Genomic DNA, 13353 nt, shown 5'->3' with positions numbered 1-13353 from the left:
AGCATTTTAGGTGTGGTTTAAACACACACACAGATGTTCAGTTGTGGGGAGGTTTGTAACGCTGTGTGCTGTGCACCATTCTGAACGGGGTAAGAGCCAACCAGCCCTAAAACCAAAAGTAGTTAATCAGTCCACGAGGCAGGCAGAAAAAAAAAAAAACCTGGGGCAAAGAGGGTTCCTACATAACATCAAAAGCACGTGACGTTCTGCAGCAACTGGGAGTATTCATGATCGGCAGGGTGTCTCCATTAGAACAAATTTCACCAAAAGAGAGCAACGAGGTGGACACTTTGCTACTGTCAAGTGCATTTAAAAGGGGCATGTTTCTTATGTGCTAATCTGACTCCTCTGAATGACCCAGTCAGTGAACTAGTCACTAGTAATTTAGTCACCCAGCAAACCAAGCCTGCAAGCAAGGAAGCCAATATTCAAATTACCATGTTCCTATTGTCTGACCCACTCAAATGATTTATTTCCAACATAAATACAGAACCTCAATATGAGATCTCTAACTACGGCCACCACCAGCACCACCACGGCCAAGACAGCAGCTCTTCTCCTAGGGTTTAGGTTTCGTCCAGAATTCCTTATACAGGGAATAGGCCATACCGAGAGTCATCGCTCCCACAACGAAGCCTTGGGCTGCCTCGCGCATGTGGATCAGGTGGACCGACATTTTAGTGCTCCCCTGGCTCTTCAGTTTGTACAACCCGTACGCGACGATTGCTGCCAAACCCTCCATTCCAATAGGGACAAACGGTGCCTCTTTAGCTTTTCGGACAAATTTAGATCCCTGACCCTCATCATATGAAGAAAGAGAAACGTCTGTGTTGGATGACATACTGTTTGAAGAGTCTTCCAACACCAGCACCTCTCAAATACCAACCCGCTTCTGGTTCTTTCTTTATGCACTTTGCAGGGGATGATCTTTGTATTTGTTCCCTCATGCTTAAATTATAATAATTCACCTATTTTCCTTGCTCTTTTATCCATCTAGTTCCATCCAATATTATTCCTGTCCAAGGTTGTACTAAGGGGGATGTCTAGTAACATTTTTATCCATTTTTTTCTGGCAATCTGGCCTGCCCATTGTCTAATATTAATTTTGCAATAGGTAGGAGAAGTAGGCTGCAGAGGGCTTATAAGGGACTTTTGTTCAATGGCCAAGAAATCATTTTGTACAGTTGCGTTGGAATTCTGCAGATTAGTGGACCAGAAATACAAGTGCTCAAAAATCGCAGCAGGTAGTAATAGCAAAGACAGACATGCAAGAAGAGATAGACAGGGAGTCCAGCCGCAGCTGCCTCTGCTGTGCAGACACATCTCATCCGTCCCGACTGTGTCAAGGGTCGGCTGTCGGTCGGCTCCCGACAGGATTGCAGATGGAGTTCTGCAGTAGGAGTTCTCTGTGGAAACCCAGCAGGTTAGTGGCAACAGGTACTGCCTGCTGTCAGACCACCTGAAAACACCCTCCGAGGGAAAGCATCCAGAATTCATTAGCAGAAGATTCTGAAGCTTCAGGATGAGGTGAGAGCCCACGTTTGTCTTTGGCGACCAGGGAAAAGTTTTCTAGCCTGGCCGTGCCGTCGTAATTCATCTGCAGTATTCCCCAGACCTCGCACGTTCACGTGGCCATTTCGTTCAGTATACCCAATTTCTGTCATTGGAGAGAAATTTCTGGTTCCATGAAGACTGCAGAAGGTCCGTGGAACAGCTCTGGGCTCCTACAGGTATCAGTGCTGCAGGAGGATGGAACGCGAAGTTCCCTGAAAGGTGACAGAGGGCCGTGGAATGGAATGGTTACAATGTCATGCCGTCCAATTTTTCTTGGAAAATGTAAAGTGTGACCGTCATCGCATGTCACTGAGAAAGGGAATGGAACTTTTCTGCCAAGCCAATAATGGGCTATGCCTTGCCTCTGTCGGTCTGTGCTGCCATCTCGTGGCCATTTCAGGGAATGACATCTCAGTGCAGGTTGGCAGGAAAAGTGTTTGATTCCAGTGGACTATGAATGACTTCGGATGGCAGTGGCATTTTCAAGAGCATTTAGAAGCGTCTAAATGTTAGCACCGTGTAGGTACCATGTGATCGGTGTTCAGAATAAAGACCGAAGCAGTGAGAAACTCTTTTGATGTGACATTTCTTGGAAGTGTGCTTGTAGCATGACAGAGTCCGCTGTGTCCATGTTGCCTGTTGCATGTTCCTCATTCAATGAGAAAAGTAAAGTGCATTCCCTATTGTCTACCACGGGTTAAAAAAGGAAATAAAATAAGTACAATAAATATATAAGGAAGAACGGATAGTATTTTACTTGCTTGCTTTCGTGGGCACGTCCTCAGGCCGGTTTCCTCTGCTTCAGAAAACAAAGAAATCTTCTGAAACGTGTTGAGTGTCTGTGTGGCCATCGTGATAGGGAAGATGGATGAAGATCAGCCAAGTTTTCAGTACACTAGGGCCTGTCATTTCAAGAAGTGTGAAAATGCCCAATAAACGGAAGAAAAGATGTGTGGTATATAGGAGGAGGTGCTGTTAGGGATCTGATGTGTCTCAATCGCCTTGCAGGTTCCCGTCGGAGATGTCTCTCAGCAGGGTTCCCCACGGCTGGGATGGACTAGTTGCTGTGGATGGCCATCTAGGGCAGACGCTTCCATGAGGATGGACCATGTGAGGCTTCGACAGCAACGGGCGACACACTCCAAGTACCAAATGCATCGTGGAGCATCATTTGCACCAGGATGGTTACGTCCACGTCTTTGACCTCTGAGTTCTACAGCAGTCGACTGGGAAGAACACCTCAAGCAGCATTCTCGACAGCGTTTCCAGGTGGGATTCTTGTCAGAAAGGTAAGGAAAACATTGCATCCACACAATTAGTTAGATGAACATTACACACTTTAGACTAACACGGAAGAGATCATGGGGCAAAAGAAGGGAAACACAGCAGGACACTCAAAAGAAGACTTTCCCTTAGAAGAAATTCTGCTACTGTAAGAAGTAGATGAGGGTTGGGCCCGGGGTCTAGGGCGTAAGGCGTGGATCTAGGGGCTAGGGGTTAAGGGTAGGGGCCTGAGCAAGGGGCCAGGGGCTGGGTTTAGGGGTCATGGTTTAGGGCTTAGGGCTTAGGTCTTAGGGCTACATCTAGGACCAGGGGTTAGGGGATAGGGGTTAGGGGCCAGGGGCTAGGGAATAGGAGATAGAGGCTAGTGCCAGTGCCAGGGCCATGGCTTAGGATTATTGTTAGGGTTTAGTGTTATGGTTTACTATTTAGTGTTAGGCTTTAGTGTTTAGTTTTAGGGCACTGGCTCTGGATATGGCTATGGCTTATGGCTATGGCTATGGCTATGGGCTATGGTTATGGTTTATTGCTATGGGTTAGGGGCTATGGCTTAGGCGTTAGAGATTATAGCTTAGGGTCTAGGGGCTATGGTTTAGTGGTTGGAGGCTATGGGTTGTGGGCTAGGGGGTATGGCTTAGGGGCTATGGGTATGGCTATGACCAAAGCTTAGGGACTACAGCTACAGATTAGGGGCTACAGCTATGGCTAATGATAGGGGCTATGGCTTAGAGGCTATGTCTACAGCTTAGGGGTTACCGCTAGGGGCTATTGCTAGGGGCTAGGGGCCAGGGGCCATGGCCAAGGGTTAGGGCACAGGGGTTGGGGGCTAGGGGCTAGGAGATAGGGGCTAGTGCCAGGTTCAGGGCCATGGCTGAGGGTTAGTGATAGGGTTTAGTGTTAGGGTTTAGTGTTTACTGTTAGGGCTGTGGCTATGTCTATGTCTATGGCTATGGCTATGGCTTAGGGCTATGGCTAGGGCTAGAGCTATGGGTATGGCTGAGATCTATGGCTGAGGGCTATGGCTGAGGGCTATTGGTATGGCTATGGATATGGCTATGACTAGGGGTATATGTGTAGGGCTATGTCTATGTCTAGGGGCATGTCTAGGGCTATGTTTAGGGTTAGTGCTGTGGCATAGGGCTATGGCTATGGCATAGGGTTATGGCTATGGCTATGGTGTAGGGCTATGGCTATGGCGTAGGGCTATGTCTGTGCTGTAGGGTTATGGCTATGCCTCGGGGTATGGTGTAATGCTATGGCTATGGCGTAGGGGTATGTCTATGGGTATGGGTATGTCAATGTGAATGGCATAGGGTTATGGCCATGGCTATGTCTATGGCTATGGTGTGGGGCTATGGCTATGGCTATGGCATAGAGCTGTGGCTGTGCTGGAGGGTTATGGCTATGGCATAGGGTTGTGGCATAGGGCAATGGCTAGTGCTAGTGCTCGGGCTATGGCATCGGTCTGTGGCTATGGCTATTGTGTAGAGCCATGGCTATGGCTAGGGCTATGGCTTAGGGTTATTGCTATGGCTGAGGGATATGGCTTAGGGCTATGGGTACAGCTTAAGAGTATGTCTTAGGACTGTGGCTATGGCTGTGCTGTGGGGTTACGGCTATGGCGTAGGTCTATGGCATAGGGCTATGGTTGTGCTATAGGGTTATGTCTATGGCGTAGGGCAATGGCCATTGGTATGGCTATGGTTCAGAGCTATGGCTTAGGGCTGTTGCCATGGCTGAGGTCTATGGCTTAGGGCAAAGGGTATAGCTTAGGGCTATAGGTACAGCTTAGGGCTATGGGTGAGGGCTACGGTTATGGCTATGGCTATGGTTTTGGGCTATTGCTATGGCTTATGGCTATGGGTATGGCTTATTGCTATGGCTTAGGGGCTATGTCTTATGGCTATGGCTATGGCTATGGCTATGGCTATGGCTATGGCTATGGCTAAGGGCCTACAGCTTAGGGGCTATTGCTACGGTTATGGCTAGGGACTACAGCTTAGGGGCTACAGCTGGGGGCTATGTTTATGGGTAGGGGCTATGGCTAGGGTCTACAGCTAGCACCTAGGGGATAGGGGTAAGGGATAGGGGCTAGGGGACAGGGCCAGGGGTTAGGGCACAGGACTAGGTGGTAGGGGCTAGGAGATAGGGGCTAGTTGCAGGGCCATGGCCATGGCTTAGGGTTAGTCTTAGGGTTTAGTGTTAGGTTTTAGTGTGTAGTGTTAGGGCTATGGCTATGGTTATGGCTATGGCAATGTCTATGTCTATGGCTTAGGGGCATGTGTATGGCTCTGGCTTAGGGCTATGGATGAGGGCTATGGGTATGATTATGGATATGGCTATGACTAGGGCTATATGTGTAGGGATGTCTATGTATCTCTATGTCTAGGGGAATGTCTAGGGCTATGTCTAGGGTTTGGTCTATGTCTAGGGCTCGGGCTAGTGTAGGGTTATGGCTATGGCTATGGCTAAGGCTATGTCAGTGGCTTAGGGCTATGGTTTAGGGCTTTTGGTATGGCTGAGGGCTACAGCTTAGGGCTATGGGTATGGGTTAGGGCTATGGTGTAGAGTAATGGCGTTGGGCTATGGCTATGGGTATAGTGTAGGGTTTTGGCTATGGCCATGGTGTAGGGCTATGGCATAGGGCTATGGTGTAGGATAATGTCTAGGGCTTTGGGTAGGACCATGGCATAGGGGTATGACTATGGCCATGGGTTAGAGCTATGGCCTAGGGTATGGTTTAGGGCTATGCCTTAAGGGTATGGGTACAGTGTAGGGCTATAGGTACAGCTTAGGGGTATGGTGTAGGACTCTGGCTATTGGTATGCTGTGGGGTTACGGCTATGGTGTAGGTCTGTGGCGTAGGGCTATGGTTGTGCTATAGGGTTATGGCTATGGCATAGTTCAATGGTTAGGGGTATGATATAGGGCTATGCCTATGGCCATGGTGTAGGGCTATGGGTATGGCTGTGGGTTAGAGCTATGGCTTAGGGCTATTGCCTTGGCTGAGGTCTATGGCTTAGGGAAATGGGTACAGCCTAAGGCTATGGATCAGGTCTACGGCTATGGGTATGGCTGTGGTTTAGGGCTATTGCTATGGCTTAGGGTTGTGGCTATGGCTATGGCTATGGCTATGGCTATGGCTATGGCTATGGGTATGGGTTAGGGGCTATTGCTAGGGGCTATGTCTAGGGGCAGGGGCTATGTCTAGGGGCTACAGCTAGTGGCTATGGGATAGGGGCTAGGGGCTAGGGGCTAGTGGCCAAGGGCTAGGAGATAGGGGCTATTACCAGAGCCAGGGCCATGGCTTATGGTTAGTGTTAGTGTCCAGTGTTAGGGCTTAGTGTTAGTGCTATTTTTGTGGCAATGGCTATCGGTATGGCTATGGCTTAGGGTGATGGGTATGGCTTAGGGGTATGGCTTAAGGGTACAGGTATGGCTTAGGGTCATTGGTTATGTCTATGGCTTAGGGCTATGTGTATGGTTTAGGGCTATGGCTATGGCTATGTCTATTACTATATGTCTAGGGCTATATGTCTAGGGGTGTGTCTATGTATAGGGCTATGTCTAGTGTTAGGGCTATGGCTATGGCTTAGGGCTCTTGTTCTGGTTATGGCATAGGGAGATTGCTGTGATGTAGGATTAGGGCTATGACGGAGGGCTAATGCGTAGGGCTATGGCGTAGGTGAATGGCTAGGGGTATCGCTATGGTTAAGTCATAGGGCTATGGATATGGCAATGGCATAGGGCTACGGCCATGGCAATGTCGTAGGGATTAGGAATATGGTTATGGCTTAGGGGTATGGCTTAGGGCTATTGCTACGTTGTAGGGGTATGGCGTAGGGCTTTGGATAGGGCGTCGATCTATGCCTACTGCGTAGGGGTATGGCTAGTGCTAAGGCAAGTGCGTAGAGGTATGGCTAGGGCTAAAGCTAGGGTGCAGGGTTGTGGCTATGTTGTGGGGCTATGGTGTAGGGGTATGGTATAGGGGTATGGCTATGGCTAGTGCATAGGGCTATTGCTAGGGTGTAGGGCTATGGCTTTGGGTATGGCTAGGGCATAGGGCTATGACTATGTTGTAGGGCTGTGGCTGTGGCGTAGGGGTATGGCGTAGGGTTATGTCTGTGGCTAGGGTCTATGGCTATGGCCGTGGCTAGGGTTATGGTCTAGGTTTATGGCTATGGCTATGGCTATGGCTATGGATATGGCCTAGGGCTATAGCTATGGACTAGGGCTATGGCTCTGCCATAGGGTGATACCTATGGCGTAGGGCTATGGAGTAGGGATATGGCATAGGGCAATGGCTCTGGCTATGGGTTCAGGTTATGGCCATGGCTTAGGGCTATGACTCAGGGCTATGGCTCAGGGCTATGGCTATGGCTAAGGCTTAGGGCTATGGTTTAGGGCTATAGCTTAAGGGTATGGCGTAGGGGTTAGGAGCCATGGCTTAGATGCTGGGTTCTATGGCTCTGGGACTATGGCTATGGCTTTGACTTAGGGGCTATGGCTACAGGTATAGCTAGGGGCTACAGCTAGGGGCTAGGGGCTACAGCCAGAGGCTACAGCTAGTGGCTAGGGGCTACGGGTTAGGTGCTAGGGGCTAGGGCCCAGGATCAGGGGTTACGGCACATGGGTTGGGGGCTAGGGGTTAGGGAATAGGGCTTAGGGTACAGGGCTAGGTGCTAAGGGTAGGAGATAGGGGCTAGTGGCAGGACCAGGGCCATGGCTTAGGGTTAGTGTTAGTGTTTAGTGTTAGGTCTTATTGTTTAGTGTTAGGGCTATGGCTATGGCTATGGGTATGGCTATGGCTTACGGGTATGGATATGGGTTAGGGGTATGGATTAGGGGTTTGGGTACGGCTTAGGGCTATGTCTTAGGGCTATGGATATGGTTCTGGCTATGGCTTAGAGGTATGACTATTGCCTAGGGCTATGGCCTAGGGGTATACCCTAGGGCTATGGGCATGGCTTAGGGTTGTGGTTATGGCTGTGGCTTGGGGCTATGGGTATGGCTAGGGGCTAGGGGGTACTTCCAGGGGCTACAGCTAGGGGCTAGTGGTAGGGGATAGGGGCTAGGGGACAGGATCAGGTGTTAGGGCACAGGGCGAGGTGCTAGGGGCTAGAAGATAGGGGCTAGTGGCAGGGCCAGGGTTATGGCTTAAGGGTAGTGTTAGATTTTAGTGGTTGGGTTTAGGGTTAGTGTTAGTGTTAGGGTTTAGCATTAGTGTTTGGTGTTAGTGCTATGGTATGGCTTATTGCTATGGGTTAGGAGCTATGGCTCAGGAGTTAGAGGCTATGGCTTAGGGGTTAGGGGCTATGGCTTACAGGCTATGACTTAGGGGCTATGGCTGTGGATACGGCTACAGCTAGGGGTAGGGGCTAGGGGCTACGGTTAGGGGTTGGTGCTAAGGCTTAGGGGCTAGGGGTTATGGACAAGGGCCAGAGGTTAGGGGACATGGTTTGGGGGCTAGGGCTTAGGGAACAGTGCTTAGGCACAGGGCTAGGTGATAGGGGCGAGTGCCTCCTGCAGGGACATGCCTTAGGGTTAGTGTTAGGGTTTAGTGTTTAGTGTTAGGGCTATTGGTATGGTATGGCTATGGTTATGGCTGTGGCTTAGGGGTATGGGTATGTCTTATAGCTATGGCTTAGGGCTATGTGAATGGTTTAGGTGTATGGGTATGGCTATGGGACAGGGCTCTGGCTTAGGGCTCTGGCTCTGGCTATGTGTAGGGCTATATGTCCAGGGGTATATGTCTAGGGTTAGGGGTATGTGTAGTGTTAGGGTTATGGTGTCGGTTTATGGCATAGGGCTATGGTGTAGGGCTGTGGCATAGGTGAATGGCTATGGGTATGCCTAAGTCGTAGGGCTATGGATATCGCAATGGCTATGGCAATGTCATATGGGTATGGCTATGGCTATGGGTCAGGGTTATTGCTATGTCCGAGGCCTATGGCGTATGAGTATTGGTAGGGCTTAGGTCTGTAGGTACAGTTTATGGCTATGGCTATGGCTATTGTTAGGGTGCAGGGCTACTGCTATGTTGTAGGGCTATGGCTATGGTGTAGGTGTATGGCGTAGGGCTATGGCTAATGGTACGGCATAGGGCTATGCCTAGGACATATGGCTACAGCTATGGCTATGGCTAGGGTGTAGGATGATGGGTATGCCATAGGGTTATGGCTTTGGCTATGGCTATGGAGTAGGGATATGTCTAGGGTGTATGACTATGAATATGGCGGAGGGCTGTGACGTAGGGAATGAATATGGAAATGGCAGAGGGCTATGAATACGGCAATGGCCTATGGCTATTGCTATGGCTTAGTTCTTTGGCTTAGGGCTGTGGGTATGGCTCAGAGCTGTGGGTATGGCTATGGGTTAGGCCTATGAGTAGGCCTAGGGCTATGGGTATGGCTGAGAGCTATGGCTGAGGATTATGGCTGAGGGTGTGGTTGAAGGCTGTGGCTGAGGGCTATGGGTATGGCTATTTATATGTCTATGACTAGGGCTACATGTGTAGGGTTATGTCTATGTCTAGGGTCATGTGTAGGGCTATGTCTAGGTTAGGTCTATGCCTAGGGCTGGGGCTATGGCATAAGGTTATGGTTATGGCTATGGCATAGGGCTATGGCTATGGCTTTGGGCTATGGCTATGGTGTAGGGCTGTGGCTGTGCCATAGTGTTCTGGCTATGGCTCGGGATATTGTGTAAGGCTATGGTTATGGCTATGGCTATGGTGTAGGGGTATGGCTATGGTATAGAGCTATGGCTTAGGGCTATGGCTTAGGGCTATTTGTTTGGCTGAGGGCTATGGCTGGGGTCATGCATTTGGGTTAGGGCTATGGTGTATGACAATGGCATAGGGTTTTGGCTATGTTTATGGTAGAGGGGTATGAGTATGGTGGAAGGCTATGGCATAGGGCCTATGGCTGTACTGTAGGGTTATGACTATGGTGTAGGGCTACGGCGTAGGGCTATGGTGTATGATAATGGCTAGGGCTATGGTTAGGACCATTGCATAGGGGTATGGCTATGGCCATGGGTTAGAGCTATGCCTTAGGGCTATGGCTTAAGGTTATGGGTACAGTTTAAGGCTATAGGTACAGCTTAGGGCTGTGGTCAGGGCTATGGCTATGGCTATGGTTTAGGGCTATTGCTATGGCTTAGTGCTCTGGGTATGGCTTATTGCTATGGCTTAGGGGCTATGGCTTAGGGGTTAGAGGCTATGGCTTAGGGATAGGGCCTATGGCGTAGGGCTATGGCTATGGCTGTGGCTATGGATTAGGGGCTATGGCTATGGCTTTGGTTTAGGGGCTATGGGTACAACTTGGTGGCTACAGCCATGGCTAGGGGCTATGGCTAAGGGTCTATGGGTATAGCTAAGGGGCTATGGGTAGGGGCTAGGACTGGGATCTGGGCCAGGGTCAGGGCCAGGGCTAGGGTTTATGTTAGGTCTAGTGCTAGTGTTCATGTTATGTCCAGGGTCAGGGCTAGGGTTTTTTTTAGGGTTCGTGTTCGGGCTACGGTTCGTGTTTGGGTTCGGGTTCTTGTTAGGGTTCAGGTTCGTGTTAGGGTTCGTGCTTGGGCTAGGGTTCGTGTTCGTGATATAGGGTTAGGGTTTGTGTTCATGCTAGGGCTAGGGTGAGGGGTAGGGTGTAGGGTTATGGCTATGGCGTAGGGCTATGGCCATGGTGTAGAGCTATGGCTATGGATATGGTGTAGGTATATGGCTGTGCAGTAGGGTTATGGCTATAACTCGGGGTATGGTGTAAGGGTATGGCTATGGCTGTGTCAATGGCATAGGGCTATGACCATGGCTATAGCTATGGCTATGGTGCAGGGCAATGGCTATTGTATAGGGCTATGGCTATGGCTATGGCTTAGGGCTATTGATATGGCTTAGGGCTATGGCTTATGGCTATGGGTATGGGTTAGGGCTATGGTATAGTGCTATGGCTATGGCTTAGTGATATGGTATAGTGATATGGTATAGTGATATGGCTATGGCTATGGCTTAGGGCTATTGCGTTGGCTGAGGTTTATGGCTTAGGGAAATGGGTACAGCTTAGGGCTCTGGGTACAGCTTAAGGCTATGGCTCAGGTCTACGGCTATGGGTATGGCTATGGGTTAGGGGCGTGGGTAAGGGTTAGGGGTATGGCTTACGGCTATGTGTATGGTTGAGGGTTATGGCTATGGCTATGGTTATGTCTACGGCTATACGTCTAGGGTTAGGGCTATTGCGTAAGGTATGGCTATGGCGTAGGGCCATGGTGTAGGGCTATGGTGTAGGGGTATGGCGTAGGTGAATGGCTATGGCTATGGCTATGTCTAAGGTGTAGGGATATGGATATTGTTATGGTGTAGGGCTATGGCTATGGAAATGTCTTAGGGGTATGGCTATGGCTATGGCTTAGGGTTATTGCTATGGCTGAGGCCTATGGCGTAGGAGTTAGGGTACGGCTTAGGGCTGTAGGTACAGCTTATGGCTGTGGCTATGGGAATGGCTAGAGGGTAGGGCTACTGCTATGTCGTAGGGCTATGGCTTTGGGTATGGCTAGGGCGTAGGGAAATGTCCAGGGTGTATGGCTATGGCTATGGTGCAGGGTTATGTCGTAGGGCAATGGCTATGTTTATGGCTATGACTTTGGCTAGGGCTATGGCGTAGGGCTATGAATATGGAAATGGCACAGGGCTATGAATACGGCAATGGCCTAGGGCTATGGCTATGATTTAGGGCTGTGGGTATGGCTCAGAGCTGTGGGTATGGCTATGGGTTTGGCCTATGAGTAGGGCTAGGGCTATGGGTATGGCTGAGAGCTATGGCTAGGGCATAGGGGTATGGCTATGGCTATGGCTGTGGCTGTGTCATAGGGCTACGGCTATGGCTACAGCTTTGGGCTATGGTGTAGGGCTATGGCTATGGCATTGGCCAAGGGTATGGCTAGGGTGTAGGGCTATGGTATGGTTTAGGGCTATGGCTATGGCGTAGGGATATGGTGTAGGGATATGGCTATGGCTATGGCTAGAGATATGGCGTATGGCTATGCCTATGGGATGGCTATGGTAATGGCATAGAGCCTTGGCTATGTGTATGGTGTAGGGCTATGGCTATGTCTTAGGGCTATGTCTATGGCTCTAGCTTATGGCTATGGTTATGGCTTAGGTCTATGGGTACATCTTATTGATATTGCTTAGGGGCTATGGTTTAGGGGTATGGCTACAGCGTAGGGGCTACAGCTATCGCTACGGCTAGGGGCTGCTGCTTAGGGGCTACAGCTACAGCTTAGGCGCTATGGCTACAGCTTAGCTGCTATAGCCTCGATCATGGCTCGGGGCTATGTGCTATGGCTAGGGATTAGGGCTAGGGGCCAGGGGCCAGTGCCAGGGGTTAGGGAATATGGGTTGGATGCTAGGGGTTGGGGAATAGGACTTACGGCACAGGGCTAGGTTCTGGGGAGTAGGAGATAGGGGCTACTACCAGGGCCAGGGCCATGGCTTAAGGTTAGTGTTTAGTGTTAGGGCTATGGCCAAGGGTATGGCTATGGCTTATGGGTTTTGGGTATGGTTTAGGGATATGGCTTAGGGGAACAGGTATGGCTTAGGGTATTGCTTAGGGGTATGGCTTAGGGTATGGGTATGGTTTAGAGCTATGGGTATGGCTATGGCTTAGGGCTGTGGCTATGTCTAGGGCTATATGTTTAGCTGTATATGTGTAGGGGTATGTCTTGGGTTAGGCTATGTCTAGTGGTAGGGCTATGGTGTAGGGTATGGCTATGGCATAGAGCTATGGCTATGGCTTGGGGCTATGGGTAGGACCAGGGCTATGGGTATGGCTGAGAGCTATGGTTGAGTGGTATGGTTATGACTATGGCTATGGCTATGTGTATGGCTATGTGTATGGCTGGGGTAGGGGTTAGGTCGAGGGTTAGGGTTTGTGTTTATTGTTAGGGTTTAGTGTTAGTGTTTAGTGTTTTGTGTTAATGTTTAGTGTTGGGACTATGGCTATGGCTTAGGGCTATGGGTATGGGTTATTGCTCTGTTTTAGGAGCTATGGCTTAGGGGCTGTGGCTTGGGGCCTATGGCTATGGGTATGGATATGGCTATGGCTTAGGGGCTATGGCTACAGGTTAGGGGCTACAGCTAGGGGCTAGGGGCTAGGGACCAGGGCCAGGGATTAGGGCTCAGGGCTAGGTGCTAGGTGCTAGGGGCTAGGAGATATGGGCTAGTTCCAGGGCCAGGGCCATGGCTTGGGGTTAGTAGTAGGGTTTAGTGTTAGGGTTTAGTGTGTAGTGTTAGGTCTATGGCTATGGCTTAGGGGTATGGGTATGGCTGAGAGTTATGGCTGAGGGCTACGGGTATGGCTATGGATATGGCTATGAGTAGGACTATATGCGTAGGGTTATGCCTACATCTTGGGGCATGTCTAGGGCTATGTCTAGGGTTAGTGCTACGTTGTACGGCTATGCCCATGGCATAGGGCAATAGCTATGGCTATGGTTATGTATAATTCATAGGGTTAT

At 50.0% G+C, this 13353-nt stretch overlaps 1 pseudogene; it reads right to left on the bottom strand.

Annotated features, from left to right (window-relative positions):
- Positions 1-454: 454 nt before the first annotated feature.
- Positions 455-914, bottom strand: LOC128780127 (HIG1 domain family member 1A, mitochondrial pseudogene; annotated as a pseudogene).
- Between the last annotated feature and the right edge of the window lie 12439 nt (positions 915-13353).

Source organism: Desmodus rotundus, unplaced genomic scaffold (assembly GCF_022682495.2).
Source record: "Desmodus rotundus isolate HL8 unplaced genomic scaffold, HLdesRot8A.1 manual_scaffold_49, whole genome shotgun sequence".
Classification (NCBI taxonomy): domain Eukaryota; kingdom Metazoa; phylum Chordata; class Mammalia; order Chiroptera; family Phyllostomidae; genus Desmodus; species Desmodus rotundus.
This window is presented reverse-complemented; position numbering and strand designations above follow the sequence as displayed.